Genomic DNA, 24,703 nt, shown 5'->3' on the forward strand with positions numbered 1-24,703 from the left:
GCATTTAGGACCTGGCGAGAACTGGGTTGATCCTTACTTTACCTTTTGCCCTACTTCAAGTCCGATGCACTCCCTATGTGAAAAGCATGACCCCATTTGAATTTATGTTTGGCAGACCTTCCCCAAATCCTTCCAAGATTGAAAGAAGTAGAAATAATGGAAGTCACTAATCGTTCCCTCATCGAGTGCCTGCAGGCTGTGCAACAGGTGAGAGACAAATCATCTGCTCTGACACCGTCATTTTGGGCCTAACCAAGGGAAAGGGAACAGGCAGCCAACAACGTGCCACCAGGAAACTGGACATGGGTAAAGAAGCACCAACCTGACACCTTAGAACCTGGGTGGACTGGCCCATACCAAGTGATACTTACAACACCAACTGCTGTTAAAATAGTGGGGAGGGGGCCGTGGATTCATCAGTCATAAGTAAAAAAAAAAAAAAAAAAGCCCTCCCTGAGCATATCCTGAAAAGATGGACACCGAGAAAGACGGAAAATCCCTCAAAATTATGGCTTTACAGAACTTAATTGTTTTTCTCTGAGTATTGCTGACAGCACCCACTGTTTCCCCCAAGCACAAACACATCTGTGGACTGCTATTCTAACCTCCAGCAGACTCAGGTTTACACAGGCACCTCAGGGCCCCTCATGGGGCACAGCCTACCTAGAAGCTGCTGGAGAGAAAGTCACTCAGTGGGCTACGGGATCCTGCCTTTGGGATGATGTTCCCACTCAGAGAAGACAGTCCACACAGAAGACCACATGGCCAGCCCAAGATGAGACACGACGTCCCTCAAAGACCCATAGCCCTAGAAGGGACAACACTGGAGACACAGTGCGGGAACGGATCCCGCCACACCGAGGCATAGCACTAAGGGGGTGCAGCAGAAGAGCAAGGAAGTGGAGCAACAAGGTCCCCAGGGAATGCCAAAGGAGGACTTTGGGGGCAGGACTTGGTGCCCGCACAGACTGGACTGGAAAACACTGCTAAGGGCCAACAAACAGTCCGTGAACTAACTACGAGCTTTCCTTTCTTGAGGAGTTGTGTTTTCTTTGATGGTCATTGGATTTTGGCTGTTTTCTTTCTTTTGGTGCTTGCTTTCGCTCTGTCTTGTGTTTGTGCATGTTATTACCTCTACTGTATGTCTAAAAAGAGATGCTGGATGCACAATCTGCAGGAGAGCAAAAAGGGGACAAATGCTTCGCGGGAGGGCCACGGGAAAGAGGGAGTTGGGGGGAAAGGGAGTGATGTCAAGAAACCCAGAGACAAGGGAACAACAAGTGGATGCAAATCCGTGGTGAGGGCGATGTAGGAATCCTGGTAGGGCGTGATCAAGGGTGAAGGAACCAAGAGGATTTACTGAAACCCAAATGAAGACTGAGCATGGCAGTGGGCACAAGAGGGAAATGAAAGGGAATAGCAGAGCGACCTAGGAAGCACGGGCCAGTTATACAGGTCTAAAGAAAGCCACGCACAGATGTAAATATATTTATCTGTGAGCATGGGGAAATACACCTATGTCCATATCTTTATAGGTGTCCTATTAAGGTAGCAGATGGCCTTTGGGCCTCCACTCAAGGACTCTCTCATTGCAAGAATACCTTGTTCTATGACATTGGCATTCTATGATGCTCACCTTCCCGACACGTTCCCTGATGTCTAAGCGGTTGCATAAGCAAATGTGGTCAAGAAAGCTGATGGTGCCCTGCTATCAAAAGATATGGCGTCTGAGGTCTTCAAGGCCTGAAGGGTAAGCAAGCGACCATGTAGCTCAGAAACAACAGAGCCCACATGGAATAAGCATACCAGCCTGTGCGATCACGAGGTATCAAAGGGATCAGGCATCATCAGCACAAAAAAATCTCATTGCGAATGAGCAGGGAATGCTGGGTAGAGAGCCAAAGCCCATTTTCAGTACACTGGACATTCCCTTAAGTAAGGTCTTGGGGAAGAGACAAGCCTACACAGGGTACTAGACAGCAACGGTGAAACACAACTTTCCTCTAGCTCCTCAATGCTTCCTCTCCCCTCACTATCAAGATCCCAATTATAACTTACAAATCTGACTAGACCAGAGAATGTACACTGGGACAGATAGGAACTAGAAACCCAGGGAATTCAAGGTGGATGAGCCCTTTAGGACCAGTGTTATGAATGGGGATGCTGGAAGGGTGGAGGGAGGGTAGGCTGGCACCAGGGAACCGATGACAAGGATCTACATAAAACCTCAAAAGAAAAGGGGGTGAAGGGGAACATCAGACTGCAAGATATGACAAAATAATAATTAGTAAATGATGAAGGATTTATGAGGAGGGGTAGTGAGAATGGGGGCGGGGGGAATGAGGAGCTGAGGCCAGGGGCTTGGGTGGAGAGGAGATATTTTGAGAATAATGAGGGCAATGAATGTACAAATGTGCCTTATATCAGTGATGTTTGCACGTACTGTGGTTATTGTTGTATGAGCCCCTATAAAAGGAGAGGAAAAAAAAGACCCTGGCAGAGGGCTGATGCTAGGATGATCTCAGGCTGGATTAGACCAGCAAAAGCAGGTGCTGCAGTCGCCTCACCCTGTGTCTATTCCTATGTGAGGCATGAAGCGTAGGGTCCACAGCACCGGCAGCTGGACAGTGAGAGAGGCGGGGCTCTGAGGTCATTCCACAGGGGAATGGCCCTCCGGTTCCTGCAGGGCCCACCCTCCTGTGTAGTCCTGCTGTCTGGGGCACCTCTTTCACGGAGCCCACACCAGGGGAGCTCAACTCATGGGGGATTGGCAGGAAGCCTCTGCTCATGCACACACACCACCACCTAGCTGGAGGACCTCGGTGAACAAACCTTGAGGCAGACAACAAGCCCACTAACTGATCCTGTGAGAGATATAATCAGGATCCAGAATCCGGCAACTGGGAGCAAGGGGCAGCATACCTGGGTCCCAGCCCCTCCCACTGCCCTCTGCAAGGAGTGACATTCCAAAGCACAGTGTTTTCCAAAAGCACTGTCAGGACTTTGGAATGGGCAGCTCATTTGTGGACATGGATACTATGTGATCCAGACATACTACCTCCTCTGATCCTGTCAGCCAAGACTAAAAACCCTTCCAAGCTGAAAGCCATGCATCTGAACAGTATCCACCAGCCACTCACGTCCACTCCTGCTGCCTCCAAAGAGCTTTCCTGGGTTGGTCAGATCTCTCTGGGGACAGATATCCCTCGGTCCTTGGTTCTGCGTGAGAAAGAATTCACGCCAAAGCCTGGTTTGTGATCCAAGGGAGGTTTAGGAGCGTTAGGGAGGTGTGTTGGGCAACCCTGGTCGATCCTAGTGGCTGAATTGAATATACTTGGCCTAGGTGGGTCGATGCAGGTGCAGCGCCCACCCAGGTGGACCTGCCCTTCCTGGCCGGAAACCTGGACCTCTGAGCACGCACAGTGTGCCACTCCTTCCTGGGCCGCTAACTGGGCCATCTGAGCATGTGTAATGGACACCCCAGTCCCTATGCTAGCTACCTAACATTTCCATCCTGAAGAGATGTGGACCCAAATCTTTGGGGTACTGGGCGACGACATCTCTAGCTACTTCCTGCTGGCAAAACGGGCGAGGTGGGGCTTTGGGTCCACACCCTTCCTGCTCTGCTGGGAGGGGTTGTCCATTCAGCGCTAGATTGGATAAGGTTGAAGTGGTCCAGGAGATGGTGGTCCTGGAGTTGGCACAATTGGATTAGGGGCTTTGGTAACTTGAGAACTTCTGGAAAAACCAACAAACGCACAAAAGGGTGAACAGTTTAACTGAGACAAGGCTAGGATTGTGAGGTGGGAGTGCCCTTGAAAGTAGGTGAGTATCACAGGAAGTAAGTAAAAAATCTTAGGATTATCAGGCATGTGTGTTTGTTCATTCTAAGTACCGGCACAGGGGTAAAAGCATTCACAATTTCCCCTAGCGGGGTCCAGGGTTTGGGCACTACTGGGTGCAGTGGGATCACCGCTTCACTTATGATCCTAAGGCATTGGCCCCTCTGATAAGAACCATCCTTCTTTTTAACCCTATAACGCCTCACTTTTAAATTTTTGGGCAAAAAAAATTTCGTTTTGATTCATTACTTTCATAGTTATCAATATATATACATTTATATTCATTTCATTAAATGTTAGGGAAAGGTCATGCTCGGTGTTATAGGGTTAAATTGTAATATTGGGATGCTACAGGCGGATTCAACAGGGATCAAAAGTAGAGTAACTGCCTGTGTCGCTTTTAATTTTCTCGGGTTCCATTTGAGTAAAAGGCTTGTAAGTTACCCGGGGACCAAATGCCTCTGATGCCTCTACTAGGGGTAGAATGTTCAGGGAGGGTTCAGGGGTGGGACAATAGTGACCTGAAGTCCAGGATCCCTTAGGGCAGGGGTCCTCAAATTGTTTACACAGGGGGCCAGTTCATTGTCTCTCCGACCGTTGGAGGGCCAGACTATGGTTTTCAAAAAACCTATGGACAAATTCCTATGCACACTGCACGAGTCGGCTGCTAAGCAGGACAGGCAGTGGCAGCAAAAACACCCCGAGGGTGGGATAAATGGCATCGCGCCACATGTGCCCCATGGACCACAGTTTGAGGACGCCAGCCTTAGGGGTTCCTGGGTGCACTGGGGATGAAGGTCTCCTACTGCTCCTCGAGAGGAGAAATGCTCTAAGTTCTGGCATCTCCGCCCACTTTCCCGGCACTCTACCAAACTTCCCGGTGAATCACGGTTGGAAGGGAAAGCGTACCCTTCTCTGCCCACCATTCTCCTTTCTCAAAACGATACTGTGGCCAAATAGAGTTGCAAAGTGAATCTATCAGCTTTTGTTTGCCCAGCCTCTCTGTATCAACTCTATCCCAATTGGACACGATTCATGCAAGGGGGCAATTCCTGAGCATCAAGCTGCTAAGTCCCATCTAGAAAGCACAAAACAAGGAGGCGATTGACAGCTTGCTGCCTCCAGGTCAATAACCCCCACTTGAGAGCACACCCCTGGGTTGCCCTGAATCTCATGCCTCAGCCCGAGGGAAGGGGTCAAGGACTAGTCGCCGAGTGCGACCTTTAGGTCCAACCATTTTTCTGGACAACAGGCTAGGAGGACCACTGCTTGGGATGGCCCCAAGGCCCTCCAAGACGCCTGCTGGCGGGGCTGATGCTCAAATCTCTCAAGGGAAGGGACACGTGGCAGCTCAGGGAACCTTAAGGGAAATTGGAATTTCTGGCTGGAACATCATGGCAGAGGAGCTGTGTATTAAGTAAGAGCTATCCCCAAAAGTGCCTGAAGCAGCATCGCTGAAAGCCTAAATAACAGTGACTCCGCCTAGGCTTCCGAACGCCATTGGCCTAAGCCTGGGCCACGGAAAAGCAGCCTGTAAGAAGGAACAAACCAAATCTGGAAGAACACTAGCCCTACAACGCCTCAAGTTTTAAATTTTGGAAATATTTTTTTGGGTTTTTATTATTTACTTTCATAGTTATCAATATATATGACATTCAAAATATATTTTAAAAGCATAAAATTTTCAGTGTTTTTGAAATGTGACCAAATTGTCACATTTATAATTTGGGTACCAGATACGTTTTCATTAAGAATTATGACAATTTTGTGCTTGGCGTTATAGGGCTAGAGCAGCTCGTTTGAAAAACCAGGAGAAAGGCAAAGGGAATGGGGGGGGAAAGGGAAACTTTGGGCTCCCGGGACCAGGCAGGGTTAACTCCCAGGCCTCTTCACCCAGCTCCCTAGGCAGCGCCCTTCCACATGTGGACTGGTGGGTGCCATCTTGGCCATGGTCACAGATCCTGCTACCTCTCGGCTACAATGGCGACTGTGTAGGATCTCTGGGAAAAGCTGAAACAGCTTTGACAAGAGTGAAGCCATTTGGGGCTGACAGAAGCCACCATGAAAAGAAAATAAAGTAGCTAGGAAGTGTAAATGAACTAGCTGATATTGGGGAGGTAGGCTGTGCAGACGTCGCCCAAGGGAATGTCATGAAGGAAATGGGTGTTCAGAAGGCTTGCGAGAACGACCAGAGCAGTTTGGTTCAACTAAGAATGGCTAACCCTAATACCCCGCTTCTCACTCGCCTAGTCCTGAGGAAGTATCCATGTACCTACTATACAAAACAGTGACATTGGAAAAATCAGTGCCTTGAAAAGCCCAGGAGAGGCGGACGAGCCACCACTAGAGAGAACGGGCCTAGTCCTCGCCTAGAAAAATCGAAGCTACAGACAATAATGCTCGAAGCTGAATAAAGGTGTCCAGGCTCTGTTTCACTTGACCCCAAAGAGCCCATGCTCACTCTCCATGTAGGGAGCCAGCCAGTAAATTTCTAGGTGGACAAAGGGGTCACACCTTCTTGGTTTCAGAAAAGACTACAGGTGCCTTGTCAAAAGGAAAGGCTTTCATTACAGGGGCCCCAGGGCAGACCCAAGCACACCCATGGACAACGGCCAGAATAACAGATTTAGCACAAGAGACAGTTACACGCTCACCCTGGTAATGCCTCAATGCCCCTTTCCCCTAATTGATCGTGACTTATTATGAAAAATGGCAGCCATAATTACTTTCTCATCTGCTACAACCACCTTAACCCTTGAACTTGAAAAGCCAAAAGTTTTGCTCACCGCTCCAATGTCAGAGTGATATGTGTTTTATCAAGGAGCAGAAGAGACCTCCTCAAAGGAACTTCTTGATAAATCACTAAAAGATATTCCTTTTGTTTGGGCAGAGAACAACCTGCCAGACCTTTCTGAACTTCAGGTGCCTGGGGTCGTACAACTTCTGAGCTCAGCTACACTGGTGTGTCAAGCTCACCCTACTCCCTGGATAGCAAAAGTGGGTATTTCTGTTCCCATTTGCAGACTAAAGAGGACAGGCATTTGGGTCCTCTGCAAGTCCACATGGAATGCTCCCCTGCTGCCCATGCGGAACCCGGGAACTGAGGACTTCCAACCGGTGCAGGATCTCAGAGAGGCAAATGAGAGGATAGAAACTGGCCACCCCACATGCCAAGCCCTGAGATCCTCCTGAGTACTATCCCATCAAACTTAATTTTTTTATACTGTTTTGGACTTAAAGATGCTTTGTTCTCCATACCCGTGTCCCCTGCACATCAACCCAGTGAAGACTTACAGGGACACAAGGAGGAACACCCCCAAACCACCTTGCTCCAGTATGCAGATGACCTCCTCCTGGCCTCCAAAACCCTGGAGGAATGCCAACGTGCTACCAAGGACCTGATAATAGTCCTTGGCCCATTGGGGTACAGGGTATCTGCAAGAAAGGCTCAACTGTGTGTCCATAAAGCTGTATACCTAGGCTACCAACTGGAGGAGGGAAAACGGACCTTGTCCCCCAGCCGCACTGAGGCGATCCTCAAAATCCCAGTCCCTGAGACTAAGAAGCAGTTGCAAGAGTTTCTAGGAACTGTGGGGTACTGTCCATTGTGGAATTTGGGATTTCAAAAACAACGAAACCCCTATATGCAAGTACTGGTGAAAGGAAAAAGAACTTAAATGGACTGAAGTAGAACAACAAGCGTTTGAATCCTTTAAAAAGTCGCTCATATGAGCAACCTCCCTTGCCCTACTAGACATAGTAAAGCCCTTCCAATTGTCTATGTGAGGCCAGAGGCACAGCATAAAAAGTGCTAACTGAGAACTTGCGGCCATGGAAGAGACCTGTGACCTATCTTTCAAAGAAACTGGACTCTGTAGCTGCAGGATGGCTGAGCTGCATGCGAGCTGAGGCTGCCACGGCCATCCTAGTCATAGAAGCTAGGAAGCTTACACTGGGACAGGATATTGCTGTGGTAGGGGGACCTATGGGTGAACCACTCCTAACCAGTCCCCCGGACCGGTGGATCTCGAATGCCAGGACTATACCACAAATCCCCAAGGTAGTGGCTGTGACCATGCCATCCCCAGTGTTACAGCCACAACCTACATACTCAGAAAATGATCTAAAGATAAGCCAAGAGCTGGCCTGCCAAAAAGGCTGGGAGCATCCAGGGTGGCTGGTCCATCCTGATGGAAGAAGATTCATGCCAGAAGCTCTGGGAGAGATCTGATTCAAGGACTACATGAAGGTATGCATTTGGGATCCTCTCTAAACTGTCTCAGTTGCTTCTCAGGCACTTTTACACACCCAGGCTTGGACACTGGGCGGCAGATGTCACCCACCATTGATTGCACAGTGCTCGGGTAAACAAACCCAGAAAGAAAAGGAGCAACCCCAACCACGAGCTTGAGGTAGTAGTCCTGGAGAATTCTGGGAGGTGGACTTTATGGATATCAAATTTAGAAAGTTTGACTACCGATATATGCTGGTGTTCGTAGACACCTGTTCTGGATGGGTGGAAGCCTTCCCAACAAAGAAGGAAACTGCTGCCACTGTGTGTAAATTATTAGTAACTAAAATTGTCCCTAGATTTGGCCTTCCCACCATCTTGGGGTCCAACAATGGCCCAACATTTATTGCTCAAATTACTAAAGTCTTAGCAATGCTTCTAAATATTAACTGGAAGCTCTTCAGGGCAAGTAGAAAAAATAAACAGAACCCTAAAGGAATTGTTCGTTAAGTTGCATTTAGGACCTGGCGAGAACTGGGTTGATCCTTACTTTACCTTTTGCCCTACTTCAAGTCCGATGCACTCCCTATGTGAAAAGCATGACCCCATTTGAATTTATGTTTGGCAGACCTTCCCCAAATCCTCCCAAGATTGAAAGAAGTAGAAATAATGGAAGTCACTAATCATTCCCTCATCAAGTGCCTGCAGGCTGTGCAACAGGTGAGAGACAAATCATCTGCTCTGACACCTTCATTTTGGGCCTAACCAAGGGAAAGGGAACAGGCAGCCAACAACGTGCAACCAGGAAACTGGACATGGGTAAAGAAACACCAACCTGACACCATAGAACCTTGGTGGACTGGCCCATACCAAGTGATACTTACAACACCAACTGCTGTTAAAATAGTGGGGAGGGGGCCGTGGATTCCTCAGTCATAAGTAAAAAAAAAAAGCCCTCCCTGAGCATATCCTGGAAAGATGGACACCCAGAAAGACGGAAAATCCCTCAAAATTAAGGCTTTACAGAACTTAATTGTTTTTCTCTGAGTATTGCTGACAACACCCAGTGTTTCCCCCAAGCACAAACACATCTGTGGACTGCTATTCTAATCTCTAGCAGTGAATATGTAACCTCTTATACTGGGTATGACCCCCTGTTTTCATTTTGATTTGTTTGATTTGCTAGGAAAGAATTGGCATTCTGGATCCTTTAAAGGTAAAGGGCACAATGGGACCTATACTCGAATCCCGTCCTATGGGTGCGGAATACCCTCTATAGAAAGAAGGCTCCAAACAAACCATGTCTATATATGCCCGGCTCATGGACTCCCTAACTGCCAAGGGGAGGGACATTACCATTGCGCAGCTTGGGGTTGTGAAACCATCATTTTCAGAGTGGAAACTTGTTAAAGATGACCCTATTATTTTTACAAGAATGAGACTCAAGTCGGAAGGGTTTGATCCCACTACATGTATGGTTTCCAAATATAACCCAATAAGAATTGGATTCAAGCGTTATTGGGTTCACTGGGAAAACATGGGGAATTCAACATTATGTAAATGATAGAGATCCCGGACAACCTTTTCTATCCAGCAAAGTAAAATATGGCAACCTGCCATCCGTATAAAGGCCCAAACCTCGGGATAAATCCTGAAGAGCCACAGCTGGTGTCATTAAGATTCCTTTGCCGCACCCTCCAGACTCTCCAGTAACTTTCCCGTTCACTGCCAGCCCAACTCACAGGGCCCTTCTCATTCAGGAGCCACCTCAAGGTTCTGTGTTTGATTCTCGGGATGCTGTATTCCAATTTATGAACTCAAATCCTCACCTCACAGCTGATTGTTGGCTTTGTCTGAACCCTGCTTCCCCTTACTATGTAGGCACAGGTACAAATAGCACTATTGGTACAGAGTGTAATCCAATTAGAAATGTTAGTAAAAAGGATTACACGAAGCAGCAGTCTATAGGTGATGTTAGTATGGACTCAAGTCTAAGCTCACTTTAAAAGATTTGCAAGGGCAAGACTGTGTTTTTATTCATCTAAGTATCCCTTTAATATATCAAGATATCGAGATTTTTGCCTTCAATCTGTTCCCATTGAACAAAATGTTGATCCTAATTTGTTATCTGCTCCAATGAGTACTTGCTTTACTTGTTCCACAGGACGAACACCCTGTCTCTTTTCCCCGGGTATTTGTGTGCTAGTGCATGTTACTCCTCAAGTGTACCTGTGTTCTGGTGAAGGAGGTGTAGGGATAACTTTGGAATTTCCGGATGAGTTCAAAGAGCCCCAGTATTGGTCCCACTGGTAACAGGGCTTGGGATTATGGGATTAGCTGCAGTCGGGTCAGTTGCTTTAATACAAGGAAACTTAAACTATCAGACTCTTAGTCAGCAAATTGCTTTAGATCTACAGGGATTAAAAAAAACCTGTCTCCCATTTAGAAAGATCCCTAGACTCCCTTGTAGCAGTTGTGTTGCAAACCCGCCGAGGGCTTGACTTGCTCTTTTGGAAACAAGGAATGCTGTGCACAGCATTGGGAGAAACTAATTCTATGCAAAGCATTCAGGAATCAATAAAGATAGATGAGCCCTGGTTAGGAAAGGATTAGAACAAAGAGTCAAGAAAAGAAATGGAGGAACCAATTGGTTTGAAAAGCTACTTAATTGGTCAGCCTGGCTAACTACCCTATGAACGGCCCTAGCCGGCCCCTAATCCTCCTCCTGCTAAGCCTCACATTTGGCCCAGTAATAACCAATAAGCTAGTGGCATTCCTTACACAGAAAGTACAAGCCACAAAACTCTTAGTGCTGAGCCCACCATACACTGGGCTGGCTACCAAAGATTCAATGATTTGAACTTGGCTAAGAACAGGAGAGTATATAGCAGCTCTGGGCAAAGCTTAAGTAGCCTTGACAAGAGAAGTCATTTTGAGCTTTCAGAAGCCATTATGAATAGTAAATAAACTAGCTATGAACTGCCAATGAACTAGCTGATACTGGGGAGTTAGGCTGTGCAGACGTAGCCCAAGGGAACGTACAGAAGGAAAAGGCTGTTCAGAAGGCTTGCGAGAACGACCAGAGCAGTTTTGGTTCAACTAAGAATGGCTAACCACAATACCCCGCTTCTGAGCTCTGCCTGCTTGCACACCTGCACATTGCAAAAGTATAAAAACCTTTGGAAAATTAGACTGGGGGGCCGCTCAGTCTCCCCTCAAGAGAGCTGATGGTCTGGTCCCTGCGCAGGAAATGAAACTTGTTCTGCTGAACTTTCCGGCAGTCTGGGCGGTTTGCTGTCTGGGAATGGAGTGTAGCTACAACAGACACAGGTGGTGCCATTCTGCCTGTGAGTGGAGTCACGTGGCTGGGAAAATGGAGGCCCCAGGTTGTGGCCTAGCCGAAAGCCAGCCTGGAGCCGGCCACCCAGCCAGAGTCCTGCCCAAAGCAACAGGGTGGACGCAGGCGCCCCCAGGCCTGCTGCTTGCCGGAGCCGCGGCACAACACTGTTTCCCAGTCTTGGCACAACAGACTCCATTTTGAGTCCTGCACCTCCATCTTAGCTCTCAAGGCTGACCCCTAACCGACCTCCCCTCCCCAGCTCAACCCCAAATTCCTGGAACCAGCTCGTCACAAAGCCAGAATGTTTTCTGAAGATATGGTCACTCCACGCGTCCCTGACATATAGGTAAGATTAACGACCTTCTCCCTTCTGAAGCACCTGTGTGCGCAGATCCTCCCCAGCTTTGATCCTCCCCAGCTGTGCCTGCCAGCAGTGGGCATAAAAACGCTGCCAGGATTTTTTCCCCCTGCGCGGCTTCAATAGCTCAATACCCTGAGTTGCTGAACCTGCCCGCAAGCTTCTCAATAAAGCCTGCTTCTAAAACTTCGTTAATTGCATCTTTGATTCTGTTTTCACGTCCAAATAAACCTTATACACTGAGCCTCGAGAAGGCTTTTGGAGTCAAAATCCTCCCAGCCTCCAGGCAGCAGCGTCCCAGCCCCCTCACAAATGCAGCCCGGGAAGGCAGGCGAGTTCCTGGGAAAGCAGGCACGTCAAGTCCCGCACACCAGCAAGAAACGGCGCAGAGACGGACACCAGCAAGAAACGGCGCAAAGACGGACACCAGCAAGAAACCCCGCAAAGACGGACACCAGCAAGAAACGGCGCAAAGACGGACACCGTGAATTCAACCCAACAATTCTCCCGAGGGTGGTGAGGTAAAAGGAGCCCAGAGGGGCACCCAATCCGTGAGACCAACATGGGAGGGCCCACTCCTGGGGCCGGCTTACCTCATAGCTCCAAATCACACAGCACCGCTTCTGTTCGACCTCTCCGGGGACAGGTGTGCCTCAGTCCATGGCTCCACGCGAGAAACAGCTCACGGCGAGGCCTGGTTTGGGATCCCCGTGAGTTTTATGAGCGGTTAGGGAGGCGTGGTCGATGACGTGGGTCAACCCCATTGGCTGAATTGTTGAATTGAATTCACCTGGCCTAGGTGAGCCAATGCAGGTACAGCCCCACCCAGGCATAGCTCCCCCTCCTGGCTGGAAACCTGAACTGCTGAGCATGCAGTGAGCCACTGCTTCATGAGCCGGTAGCTCGGACCTCTGAGCATGTGTAATAGGCCTGCCAGTCCCTATGCTAGCTCCCTAACAGGTTTTCCAGCCAAAGGTCTGCCTTCTGGAGCTGTTCTACAGAAAGCACTTAGTTCCTGACCCCTATGCATTCGGGGTAATGGATGCCCTCGCTTCCGTGCTTGCTTCTATTTCATTCTGGAATGGTCCTTGTTTCACAGGTCGGCGAGGTCAGGAATTCTGGGCTGGTTGGCTACCAAGCACAAAATAAATAGCCAACAGATTGAAATCTCAACCCCTATATTGGTTTATTATCGACCACACAAACTTGTCTTCTGGAACTTCCCTCCTAAATTTCTGAACCCTTGAACTCCTTGACACATGTACTTGGAAAGCAAGGATTCCAAACTCTGATCACCATATCTGACTGCTCCCCCAGTCCCTCTGCACTGTCAACCAGCAAAGTCGGGCCTCTCCATTTCTCAGAAGCTGCAGATTGTTACGTGACATCACCCTGTGTTTAAATGTTAGTGATTATGCCATTTAAAAAACAAATGTGTGAGCCAACTGGGGGCAAACAAGACTCGTTTCAAACACCAGCTCTGTCTCCTCTAAGGGCCCGTGTACAACTGCGACAACACAACAGTGGTTCCTGCTGGGTCTCCATTAGCATCTGGGAGGAAGGTTATTTATTACAGGGAATCCTACCTTTGTCCCTTGGTGTTAATTGCAGACTCACTTGGTGATGGATTGTATCTGACACGCACCACGTTTGCCGCAGCAAACACCAACACTTTGTCAAACTCCGTTTGGTATTGCTCCATCCCTCCATTATTCTCCCTAAAGACAAAAATAATTAACACATTCATATAAAAGCACAGGATGAGGATAGCTTTAATTTATGCATCTAGTTCAGGGTCATCCCTCTTATCAAGATATGACAATCTAATGAGGCTTAATTAAAAGTAGCAGTGAAGCAATTTAGGAAACTGAGGGATTGTCACGAGTCCTGGTTGTGACAGCATGTTCTGTGCACCATGGAAGATAACAGATTTGTCTTCTGTGGTATCTCATATCCATCATCCCCAAACTACCTGCTCTTAGGGGTAGAGAGAGCGAGCTTGTCTTTGAAAAAAGTGCCTGGCTTTGGTAGCTGCTCACAGGATGGCAGGTGTAATGTATTATGAGAACTTAACAAGGCTCTGAGAAGATGGCTATTGGAAGGTCTGGCTGGAGGGCAAGGTCATGGCCCTGAAGGATTCAGGATCCAGAACTCAAGTCAGAACTGGATGCCAGAGACTTTCTCAATCCAGCCCTCTTTGCCCCTCCCCTAAGGCCAATACATTTCTAAGGGTTATGGATTCTACTTCAGAATCTTTCTCAAACCCAGGGCCCTCTTCACCATTATTGTCTAGACCTGGTCACCTCTTGCCTTATAAATACAAATATGGGTTTATTGTAAGTCTGGGTCTGTTAGGTTTCTCGGGTGGGAAATGTCTCGGTCCTTGGCTACACACTGGAAAGAAATTCACACCAAAGCCTGGGTGGTAATCCGAGTGGGTTTATATACATGAGAGAAGAAGGTTCCGGCGTTACACTAAACTGAACACGGGCACCCTCATGACACTGCACACTCAGCCCTGCTGAGTGGAAGGCAGAGAAGCAGCTGAAGGGAAGGGGCAGTGGTCTCCAGATTCCAGCCTTGTAAGGGCTTTCAGCTGGGAGGCATCAATTAAGCTCTCCTAGCTTGGGCTTAGCCCGCATTGGCTTCCAACCTCCTGTAGGGGGCCCCCTAAGCATGGAGAGGAACAACCCCTTGTCTTGCTACCTAACCGGTCTACATTCCTGCATGGCTACATTGAGATGGAACTAGCCCCTTTAGACAGCCTGAGGGGTTCACCAGGAGACACGGGCCCCAGTGTTCCCTGTGACCACCTTAAACCTTAAACTACTGTTGGAGTTTATATTACCTGTGTGGGTCTGTGGGCATGGGACGTTTCCATGCCAGAGACCTGAAGTTACACAAATAGGCATCCAGAACAGAACTCATACAGGCTCTAATAAGATGCTCGGATGCTTCTCGCTAGGATGAGAATTTAACGAAGTGTGTGAGCAGTTCAGATCTTGTAAGGGAGAACAGGTCAGTAGGGTATCCAGAGAAGAGAGCAAAGGTCAGGGGAAAGGGAGGGGGCCCACAGACATCTGTGCTCTGTGTTTGGCCACAAGACAAGAAACCGGGTCTCCTTGCAAAAGAAAGCAGAACAGCAAGTCCCTCAGAACTACGACATTTTTAAACATGACCTACACAACACTCGGCTCTGGGAGGCGCCTTGGAAAACCATAAAAGCCCCAAAAGAGGGGCAAGGAGGAAGCGCAAGTCTTTGATTTTCCCTGCTGTGCTTTCAGTGTTGAAATGTCTGTGCACGGAGCCTTTGAAATTTCAGAATCAGAGAGTGGATTCACAAGCCAAGCTCCTGCTTTTTTCTTCAATGCATTTTGGCCAAGCTTCTCCTTGGTGAGACATGTAACAGAAATTCTGGACTTAGGAGCCACTTGGTCCTTGGACACTAGGAGATTTCAGTGGAATCTGAAACAGGGCTCTAACCACCAGCTGGACTGGCCTAGGAAGCCCAAGTATTCATTCTCCCAAACACCAACCTCCCGTTGCTCTTCATCTGCCTGCACCTTGTTCAGCTTTAGTTGTCCGTGGAAGCGTTTGGCACCCATCTGATGCTTTGGAACCCAGAAAGGAGGAAAGGTAAAACTGGGATTCAAATGAAACAGACTTAAGCAGGACCATAGCCAAGATGTGCCCAGGGCTCCTCGCAGCATTTGTCACCTTCATTTCCCTCTTCGGACTCAGACGTGGCAAGGTTCAGAAACAAGCTTTACCAGAAAGAACAGCTGTGAACCCAGCCTGCTTCCAAGTGAGAAAAAGCCCTTTACACATGAGTTCCTGAGGTCAGCCCAGCCCTGTGCGTCCCCACCCCTCCCAGAGTCCCTGGCTCTCTGGCGAAGCATTAAAGCAAGTGGAAGCAGAGATTTGCTCAGAATAAAAAAATCATTTTTCACAATAGCACGGCACGTTCTGGATGGCAATCACGGCTGCACAAACCATATCCATCCTCCAGCCATAATGTTGGCGCCTCAGTGACCATGCACATACATTGTGTGGCGAGACTCAGAGCCTGTTCCATTTGTGGTCAATTGTTTCCTCCCTCTCCATACTTTGCACTTAGGAGACATGCTCTCTGGAAGTGGTTGAGGCTTGTCACCAATAATCATCTCCTACACCTTCCTTTACAGTCACTAATTTGATGTGTTCACTCAAAGAAATGCCAATAATATGAGGTTTCAGAGGAGAGCTCCTAGAGCTCCCCCAGACAACAAGGAGGCCGAGTGTCACCGTCATTATCCTGAGCTGGGAGGGGGCACTAGTGTTCTGGAAGCTGGGGATCCGTCACTGCCTGCCCACCGCACAGACAGAGCAGGTGCTGGTTATAATTGCTTCTAGACGTCCTGCCATGCTGAGTTGAAAGTCAAACCCGTAAACGCTGCCCGACTACAATAACACTGGAGTACACAGACATTTCTGCATCATTGCTGGGTGAAAATATACTGAGTGGAGTTGGATGAGATGGCAGCAAGTGCCTAAGGAGGGGATGCTGTGGGAATACCAACAAGATGACTGTCAGTCGCCGTTTCCTCCTCTCGTCTGCTTTTCCCCCCCTTTCTTTCAGGCCCAAAAGACATGACAAATATGTAAGCAAACAAATTTGTTCATTTTTAGAGGAGTCTCCCACCCCACCCCACCCCCATCCAACTCTGGCCTCCTTTGAGCAAGCCAGTAGAACTTTTTTTTTTTTTTTTAAACCTGGCTTCTGCTATGGCAATTTCCGGAGTTGCTATGTGGCTGTGTTTAAAAGTCGCCTTTGGGATCCAGAGCACAATCCTTGTCACAAAGGCATTCTCCCAGTCCCAAATAGCAATGCGACCTCCTTTCAGAAGGTTGTTCTTGTTTCTGTAGACCCAGAAAGGAGTTCAAGCTGTTGATCTTGACCGTGGTTGTCGAGTCAGCCTCTCATGGACACCTCATGGGAAGCAGAGCAAACTATGACAGTCTGTGCTATCACCAGGGCTGGGAAGGGAAGCCAACCGTGGAGGGCCATAGGTCGATGTGTGGATGGAGATAATCAGGTCTTTCGTCCTTATTCTATTTCAGTCTGGAAACATCCCTGAAGCCTGCTCAGTGTCATAGCAACACACAAACCTTCACTGACAGTCTGGGGCACATTGGCTGCAAATCGAACCCGGGTCTTCCCGGTGAAAGACGATGAGAGATCTACCACTGAAGCACCGTGGCCCTCACCTCAAACCAGGGCAGTCATTTCCCACAGATCTACCAGAGTTCAAACCAGACCACAATGCGTGATGACTGAGATTGCCACCAGAATCTGATACTGATGCAGAAAAAAACCTAACTACCATTTTATTGACTCCCACTCATACCGGCCCAATAGGACAAAGAACTGCCCCTTTGGGGTTTTGAGACTTTAAATCCTTACAGTAGCGGTTCTCAACCTGTGGGTCGCGACCCCTCTGGGGATCAAATAACCCTTTCACAGGGGTCAACCATTTCATAACAATAGCAAAATTACAGTTATGAAGTAGCAATGAAAATAATTTTATGGTTGCAGGTGACCACAACATGAACTGTATTAAAGGGTGGGGGCATTATGAAGGTTGAGAACCACTGCCTTACAGAAATAGACAACCTCATATTTCTCCCACGGACGGGCTAGTCAGTTCAAACCCCCGACCTTGCGATTAGCAGCTTAATGCACAGTCCACTACACCACCTGGGCTCCTAATGCTATAATAAGAGATACTATTGTTAGATCTCTCCTGGGAGAGATATACCTCAGGCCTTGGCTTCGCACGAGAAAGAATTCAATTCGAAGCCTGGATTGTGATCCAAGTGGGTTTTTTGAGAGAAGAAGTTTCAGGTTTACACAGGCACCTCGGGGCCCCTCACGGGGCACAGCCTACCTAGAAGCTGCTGGAGAGAAAGTCACTCAGTGGGCTCCGGGATCCTGCCTTTTTTTCTTTTTAAAAAAATCGTTTTATTAGGGGCTCATACAACTCTTATCACAATCCATATATACATCAATTGTGTAAAGCACATTTGTACATTCATTGCCCTCATTATTCTCAAAACATTTGCTCTCCACTTAAGCCCCTGGCATCAAGTCCTCATTTCTCCCCTCCCTCCCCGCTCCCCCATCCCTCAAGCAACCTTGATAATTTGTGAGTGGTGATACTGAGAGGATTGTGGGAGGGTGGATTGGAAAGAGGGAACTGATTACAAGTATCTACATGTGACCTCCTCTCTGGGGGACGGACAACAGAAAAGTGGGTGAAGGGAGACATCGGAGCGGTCAAGATCCTGCCTTTTCAATTCCTCCATAGGGAGGCATGGTTGACGGTCATGGTCAACCCCAATGGCTGGATTGAATTCACCTGGCCCAGATGGGCCAATCCAGGTGTAATGCCCACCTAGGTGTACCACCCCTTCCTGGCCGGAAGTTTGAACCTGAGCATATGTAATGGATGACCCAGTCCCTATGCTAAACCACCTAATAGTATTTGCAAGATGCCAAGCACCGTTCTAAGCTTTTTGTGTATAGTAATTCAATTATTCCACTTAACAAGCCTATGTGTGGACTCTATTTGGCCTCCTTTTACAGATGAAAAATCAGTGGCACAGAATGATAAAGTCATGAGCCTAGGACCACACAGTGAGGAAGTGGGAAGGAGAGATTTGGACCCAGGCTGCAGAGCCCATGCCTTGGGTGCCTACAGCTGCCATGTAGGACACAGAAAAGCATGGAGCAGACTCGGCGTAAGATATTAGGGAGTTGGGAGGACTGTAGCATGAATGTATGTGCTATGACTTCATGAGAGTAGCTGCTACTCAGATCCAGAAGAGAATACAAGCCTTTTGCAAAAATTATTTTTCCAAGAGAGGGTGGAAAACTGCATCTTGTGCGAAATCCCCCCAACCTGCACATGTGCATAGCTATTTCAGAAGGTTCCAAACAATGTGTGCTGTGCGGCAAACCAAACTGAGCTCAGGGGGAGCTGGTCTGTGGGTTATGTTAGCCAGAAAGTGAGCAGTTTGAACTCACCAGCCACCACTCCAAGGGAGAAAGAGGAGGCTTTCTGCTCCCATGGACTTACAGCCTTCGAAGTGGCAGGGAGCATTTCCATGCGTCCTATGATTAGGATCTCAGAGGGTGAGGGTGGAGTTGGTTGAGACCTGTCTTCAGGGCATTTCCCAGAAGGGCTTCCTGCAGTGGCTCTGCCTTCAGGAATGTCTGATGACCTTGAGGGCAGCAAAGTCCTAAACACACTCGGGCAGTGGTTCTCAACCTTCCTAATACAGGTCCTCTTGTTGTGGTGATGCCCCCCTCCCCCAACCATTAAATGATTTTCTTGCTACTTCATCACTGTAATTTTGCTACAGTTATGAATTGGGTGAGCCCTGTGAAAGGGTCATATGACTCCCAAAGGGGTCGCAACCCACAGGTTGAGAACCACTGCACTAAGGGTTCCCCTCCCAGGCAGCCCTACCAGTGTCTGGTGTGCATCGTTCTGTGAGGTGAGAGAAATGGACTTAGTGTCTGCTTCTGGTGACAGTTGATGTGGGTGGGCTTTCTCCCTATGTCAAATCCCTCTCAAGCCATTTGTCACCACAACAGAGGGAGCCATGCACAAAAAAGCAAGAAGAGGATGCAGCACAGCAGGACAGCAAGCAGAACAAAGATTGAATAAGCACAATTCACTTCAATCATGAATCGGGTGCCCTTGAGATGTGAGGAAGACCCCAGTCTAGTGACATTAGATCAGGTTTAGGGATTGAGTGAAGCGACCCCTCTTGGCTCCCCTCAGCCCCTATTTTGCTTTCCCATTGATCCTGACCCTTGCATCGTGATTGGTCCTTATTCCAGCATGATGGTTGGTTTCATAACCACGGCATATGGGAATGTGTTAGTCGATAGGTTATACAGGCACAGCCTCTGGAATGGGTAAGTGAGGAGGCGATTTGGGCTCGCTCATGCAGACCTCTAGTTGTCCTTGACATGACTGGTAGAATGGATCATGTGAAGTGATTTGAGATCGGCGTTGAGATCTGATAGGTCATGCAGACTTCTAGCTGATCCTGGCAGTACCCTATTTTAAGGAAACAGAATGTTTGGCATTTAAGTCGTATTTGAGCTTAAATTTTGAGCAATAGGCTGTGGCTCACAGTGAGAGTCTATGTGGAGACCCTACATCCATTTTGAGGGGCCACAGATTCAGCCACCATTGAGTTCTTTCCTACTCTGACTGGCAGTGGAAAGCTTGTCCCTCAGGCAGTGTGCTTGCGTCCACTCCCCGGGCCACACTCCACGATATACGGTAGTGTGCACATCCCAATGAAGGTCCCGCTCATGCTCTCACAGGCCCTCCTGAAACTCCAGGAATTGATCTGTCTTCAGTCACAATTTTGTGACAAAGTTGTTTGTTTTCTATGTCTTATTTAAGTTTTCAGGAGCCCAGGTGGTAATGCTGGATAGTGTTGGACTATTAAGAGCAAGGTCGCTGGTTCAAAGCCACTAGTCATTCCACAGGAGAAAGATGAGGTTATTGCTTCCTGTAAAGGTAGCAACTTCAGGATCCCTACACAGAGTCACTATGAGTCAGAGTCAGCAGGACAGAATGGGTGTCATTTTATTTAAGTCACTGTGGCTGTGGGTCCTTCCAACACCATTGTGGCCTCATGCGGATGCTCTCCTTCATCCAGAACAGCAGTTTGTGCCTTTTTCTTGTGTAAAACTTAGCAAAGGAGTTCCTAATAAAATATAATTGGATTGGGAGTCTTTTTCCCCTAAAAACAAAGTAAATACAAAAATAGAAATGAGACTATGGTGGTAATAACAAGTTGGAGAGTTGAGAGAGCTGAACTCTCAATCCTGATAGAAAACCATTGTGACTGAGCACCTGCTCAAGGTCATCCACAGCCTATGAGGTTGAGCCTATGTGTTGGGGAGTAATTGTGTACATAAAGTTAACCATTTCTCTTTCTAAAGATTCTGTCTAAAGCTTACATTAAATAATAAGCTTTCCCCTGGGCTAGGTAAAGTTCAGGGAGTTTAACCCCCTAGTATCCACCCCCTCTCAGCATTCATCATGTTAGGCCAGAGGAGGCAAATCACACCCACTACCCAGAGAGCACTGCTTCCAAAAGCACATTGCCTGTGCCGGGGAAGAGGGGAGGTACCCGGACCAGAAATGCTGACAGAGTGGAACCAGAGAGCTCAGCCCCCAGCTTCCCGAGGGAGCAGCTGTGATGGTTCACTTCTGGATGAATATGTTTAAGCAAAGGCCAAGGGCATGACTTGGGCAGCACGAAAAGCAGATGTGCAGAGGTTGTTCACTGCATTCCAGAAGTTCACACACTCTCCTGAGGCTCCTTGGCTCAATGGCAGGAAGTCATTGGTGGCTTCCACCTTCAATCCCAAAAGGTCACTGCCGTCCAGTGGATTCCAACCACAGTGACCCTATATGGAGTTTTCAAGACTGTAAATTTTCATGGGAGCCAGCAGTCTCATTGTCCCCCTTGGGACAGCGAGCTAGCAGCCCGTTTTGCCACCAGGGCTCCTTCCTCTCAAATTCTGGATCCAGTCCCTCCGAATATCCTGCCCTGCCCTTGTCTAGGCTTCTTAAATGCGTTCCACGCTGCTTATGTTAGTCTGGGTGCATTCGAGAAACAAATCCACAGAAACACGTATGTATAAGAGAGTTGTATATAAAGGGTGAGTGCACATCAAGAAAACATGCTCACATGTGCTTATGCACCCGCTTTGTCTTCAGCGATCATGTTGGTGTAGGCTGGTGTGCTTTTTCCATGTGGACTTTGTTGTTTCTTAGCTACATGGCCCCCTGTTTGTCTTCCAGCCTTTAAGACCCCAGACGCTATATGCTTTGATAGCCGGGCACCATGGTGCTTAACTACTACACCACCAGGGTTCATTAGCATGTGACTTATCTCCTGTCATTCACACTAGATGCTCAAAATGGCAGAAGACCAGGTTTCTCCTGTGTGGCCACACCAGGTACTGACAGAACCAAGAACAGAGACACAGTTATATATCTTGACTATCATTTGCATATTATATGCCAGGAATCCCTAGGAAGTGTCTTGGAATTGTTCTACTCTGGTTCAAATTTCACACACCCTCCCAGTTTCCATACTGACTCTGCCAAACCCCTAGTAACTGATTTGCACCTCCTATCAACTTGGAGAAAACACCCTAGGCCAGATATAGAAGTGGACATACTTGGTACCCAGAAAAACTGTTCAGTGTTTTGAGGGCGGCTCAGCAAACAAAATGGGCACAGTGATTAAGCATTCAGCTGCTAACACAACGCTCAACTCTGTAGTGGTTCTGCAAGAGAAGGATATGGTAGTTGACCCCCCAAAAGAGTTACAAACTTGGAAACCCTACGGGTATTTGTATAGGGTCGCTATGTGTTCCAATTGAGATGATTGTCATAGGTTGGGTTTGGTTCAACCCGTCTTACTGAGGAGACTCCTTCTTTACATGCGATCAGTTACTTTAGAGGAAAAAGACATGCCTGTCCCAGAACAATCCAAGGACTGGTAAAGGCAACACCCACAAAGACACTCCCTCTGCCTGCCTAACTCTAAAATGCTGCCCATAAAACACTCTGCCTGGTAATATCTGGGCAGCACACTGGGGAGGTGCAGCAAATGTGTGTTGAATGTATGAGGCCATTTCATAGTTTGGTTGCACGATCAGGGTGTCTGTCATAAAGCCCATCTCTTTGACTCCACCTCTCAGCAGAGATGAACACAAGCTTCCCGTTTTTTTCTCGGCAATGTCCTTGTCAAATAAAAGTTCCTTGTAGATCAGTAACTTGCCACAGAGCAAAAGATATGGGAAGAGGCTCATCTTTCTCCTGGCTATGAAACAGAATGGCAAGCCCCTCCCTTCAACACACACACACACACGCACGCACACACACACACGCGTCCACGCACACCCCTGCCTTACAACTACATTCGGTTGATTAGCAAACAAAGCTCTACAACCCAACTATGTGTTTTTCTTCTCCAGAGGAATGACGGACTTATATACCCTGCATTGTCTTTTTTTAATGGAATTGCCCCAGTTCTCCTCACCTTTCCTTAGATAGTGCAGTGAACTATTAGATGACTGCAGGTATTGAAAACTAGTATTGATTTCCGGTTTGTGTCACCTTTGGCTTTTAGCACCCTCCACTTCTCTAGTAAGCTTTCCATTGCTTTGGGGAAATTTTCTCTCTCTGAATTTATTATGTGAGGGTGGTAGTGTAATAATCAATGTGCCTATGGAGGACTATCCTTCATGACCTAAACTCATTAAGGGGCAGTGCCTGATGGAGCATCAGGTTGGAGGAAGGCCTATTAACAACCTGCATTATACAGATGACACAATTTTGCTGAAAATGAGAAGGACTTGATTCACTTGCTGATGAAGATGAAGGATTGATTAAAGCCTTCAGTTTGGATTATGACTCAATGTAAAGAAAGCCCAGACCCTCACAACTGGACCTATTGATAACATCATGATCAATGGAGGAAAGATCGAAATTGTCAAGGATTTTGTCTTGCTTGAATCCACAATCAATTCTCATGGAAGCAGCAGAGAAGAGAACAAATGACACATTTCACTAGTCAAATCTGCTACACGAGACCTCTTTAAAGTGTTGAAAAGCAAGAGATTACTTTGAGGACTGGGGCGGGTTGACCCAGGCCATGGTATTTTCAACTGTCTCATATTCATGTGAAAGTTGAACACTGAATAAGGAAGACCAAAGAAGAATAGATATATTTGATTAGTAGTGATGTAAAAGAGTAATGAATGTACCATGGACTGCCAAAAGAACAAACCCATCTAACTTGGATGAAGTACAGCCAGAATGTTCCTCAGGGCAAGGATAATGAGACTTCGCCTTAACTTTGACATGTTGTCCGGAGAGATCAGTCCCTGGAGCAGGACATCGTGTTCTGGAAAGTAGAGGGGCAATGAAAAAGAGGAAAGCCCTCAACAAATGGGATTGACACAGTGGCTGCAACAATGGGCTCAAACTTAAGAACAACTGTGAGAATGGTACAGGACCGGGCAGTGTATGATTATGTTGTATGTATGGTCACAATGAATCCAAACCCTCACTATGACACTGAACAACAACAACAACAACAACCTGACTGAATCCTCTAGGAGGACTCTTGAATGTGAGAAAAATGGAACGAAGCCAGAGGAAGGATTGGAGGATGTCTTAAGTTTCTGTCTTAATCTCCTTAACCAAAAATTATCCAACAAGTCAGTAGCCTTAAAACACTTTTCCCCCTGCTTTGGAGCTTACAGGTTCAAATTTGGGGTGCGACTCTAGGTCAGGGTCCTTCTTTGTGGATAGCAGAAAGTTCCTTGGCATTCCTCGCTATCTTTCTCCCCGTACTGTGTGTTACTGGGTCTATCCTGGCCTTTAACTCAGAAGTGTTTAGGTTTAGGCTCAAGCCTATTCTCATATGGCCTCATTTTTTAAAACATTTTATTAGGGACTCATACAACTCTTATAACAATCCATACATATACATATATCAATTGTATAAAGCACATCTGTACATTCTTTGCCTTAATCATTTTCTTTTTTTTACATTTTATTAGGGGCTCATACAACTCTTATCACAATCCATACATATACATACATCAATTATATAAAGCACATCCGCACATTCCCTGCCCCAATCATTCTCAAAGCATTTGCTCTCCACTTATGCACTTTGCATCAGGTCCTCTTTTTTTTTCCACTCCCTCCCCGCTCCCCCCTCCCTCATGTACCCTTGGTAATTTATACATTGTTATTTTGTCATATCTTGCTCTATCCCGAGTCTCCCTTCCCCCCCTTCCCTGCTGTCCATCTCCCAGGGAGGAGGTCACATGT

The sequence above is a fragment of the Tenrec ecaudatus genome, unplaced genomic scaffold (genome assembly GCF_050624435.1).
Source record: "Tenrec ecaudatus isolate mTenEca1 unplaced genomic scaffold, mTenEca1.hap1 Scaffold_178, whole genome shotgun sequence".
In the NCBI taxonomy this organism is placed as follows: Eukaryota; Metazoa; Chordata; class Mammalia; order Afrosoricida; family Tenrecidae; genus Tenrec; species Tenrec ecaudatus.